The sequence below is a fragment of the Octopus sinensis genome, linkage group LG14 (assembly GCF_006345805.1).
Source record: "Octopus sinensis linkage group LG14, ASM634580v1, whole genome shotgun sequence".
Taxonomy (NCBI): domain Eukaryota; kingdom Metazoa; phylum Mollusca; class Cephalopoda; order Octopoda; family Octopodidae; genus Octopus; species Octopus sinensis.
In genome coordinates, this window is record NC_043010.1 from 67,971,405 (window position 1) to 67,973,904 (window position 2,500).

The following is a 2,500-nucleotide window of genomic DNA, read 5'->3' on the forward strand; positions in this document are numbered from 1 at the left end:
AAATTATCTTCATCAACTGTAGAGGTGAAGATATAAATATGAGTGAACTGATAGGTTAAACTCGAGATGGGGGGTGGCAGTGGGGGGTGCGGCGGCGGCGAGAAAGACGGAAAGATTTGAGATGGGGGGGATGGGTGGAAGGTGGTGGGTCGGTGGGTGGGGTGGGTTGGGGCAATGTTATATACAGAACGTAAAGAGGAATGATAAACGTGGAGAGAGAGAGGGTGGTGGCTGTGGCGAACGATTATGATAGAAATATGAAACCATATTTTCTTTCTAATCTCTTTGCCTCTTCTCTTCTACTTTCTCTTTCCCCCCCGTCTTTCCTTCTTTCTTTCTTTCTTTCTTTCTTTCTTCTCATTGTTTTTTTTTTTTATATATAAATTCTATCTCTTCGTTCTATCAGACTTCATTCTAGCTTTCTATCTATCATTGCACTTTCTCTCTTTTTTTCACCATTTAAAAAAAAAAAACATTCTCTCTTTTCAAACACACTTCTTACTTTCTATATTTTAAAAACTCCTTCTTACACACACACACTTTTATGACAAACTCGTTACTTTTTCTCTTCATTTCTATCTTTCCATCCTTTCGGGGGTCGATAAATAAAGTACCAGTTTCCCCCACTGGTGATCGATGTAATCCACTTAATCCCTTTGTCTGTTCTTATTTGTCCCCTCTATGTTTAGCCCCTTGTAGGCAGTAAAGAAATAGGCAGAAACGTTAGCACGCCGGGCGAAATGCTTAGCGGTATTTCGTCTGCCGTTACGTTGTGAGTTCAAATTCCGCCGAGGTCGACTTTGCCTTTCATCCATTCGGGGTCGATAAATTAAGTACCAGTTACGCACTGGGGTCGATGTAATCGACTTAATACCTATGTCTGTCCTTGTTTGTCCCCTCTATGTTTAGCCCCTTGTGGGCAGTAAAGAAATAGGTATTTCTATCTTTCCATAACTTCGCGTGCGCACACGTTTAAGTGAGAATAAAAACCCCCAATTCCCCCCTCTAAAACCATACAAACAAAAACAAGGGCAATTTTTCGTCTCTAGTAGACCTTTCCGTCGATTTCCGTAAAAATTTTTTTTTTTTACATATGGGCTTGCGGGAACTTTTGAAGTAATGAGAGCGAAAGAGACTAAGAGAAAGCGATTGTATGACGAGGGAAATTCTTTTGAAGTTACCGTGCATGGGAAGCATTGATGTACATGTGTGTGTGTGTGTGTGTGTGTGTGTGTGTGGTGTGTGTTTGATGGGGTGTGGGAGACAGGCAGTATGTTGTGTAAGTGAAGTGCTTCTGTTAGTGTGTGTGAAGAGACAGAGTAATGTGTGAAAGAGAGAGATAACTGAAATTTTTTACTCGGTGTATGTGTATATGTATGTATGTATATTACTTCAAAAGTTCCCGCAAGCCCATATGTAAAAAAAAAAATTTTTTTACGGAAATCGACGGAAAGGTCTACTAGAGACGAAAGATCGCCAAAACAACATATTAAAAGGAGGAGAGAAGGTTTTAGAAATATGACAATAAAATTAAGAGGAACAGCACACACACACACAATAACAAATAAGAATTCAAATGGAAAGACGGGAAAACAAGGACTCAGAAAAAACGTAAACATTTTCAAACTCCTTTTCCGCCTATATATATATATATATATATATAATATATATATATTATATATATATATAAAAATAATAATAAATAACGGTTAGAGTAAATTAAGAGGAGAGAAGAGCAGGGTGAATTAGAATGTGTGTGTGTGTGTGTGTGTGTCTGTGTGTGTGAGGGTGGCAAAGAGGAAGAGAATGGCTGTTGCAAGCTGGGACACCATATAATAATTCTCTTGGCTGCTGAGAGAAGTCTGCTAGTGTTTTCAAGGCATTTTGGTTGGTGGGGGTCGTGCTAGAAAACTCCAAAACGGAAGGACGACGCAGATAGTTTTCCCCACCCACCATTATATACATATACGTATATATATAATATATAATATATATATATGTATATATGTGTATATGCGCTTTGGCATACATTCCCTCAACCATTAAAAATCCTCACCAAAAGTCATCATTTCTAGTCTTGTAACAAAACACTTATTTGTATGTATGTATGTATGTATGTATGAATGTATATGTAAAACGAAAAAGACAAACAAGCCCGAAACAAAACTAATATAGTACTGTGCTAATATATCTATAGTTGAGGGACTTTCTGTGTCTCCACACACACACATATATACACAGATATACTTATATATTATATATGCTCACATCTTTATCTCCCTCCCCCTCTGTGTGTTTTCCCTCATTCATCGAGGACTTTTTGACAAACCAAGCTTCGCATATTGGAATACAACAGAAGTGGAACTTGCCTCTTTCTCTCTCTCTCTCTCTCTCTCTCTCTGTCACTTAACTTATCACTCACTCACTCACTCACTCATTCAGTGTTTTCATCACATACACAACAGTATTTTCGTCTCTCACGCACACACACATACACACG

At 38.3% G+C, this 2,500-nt stretch overlaps 1 protein-coding gene across 2 annotated transcripts in view; it reads left to right on the forward strand.

Moving 5' to 3' along the window:
- LOC115218922 (rhotekin-2) overlaps positions 1-2,500 on the forward strand; it is a 222,585-nt gene that overhangs the window by 32,640 nt on the left and 187,445 nt on the right. The gene's annotated exons all lie outside the window — the stretch shown is intronic.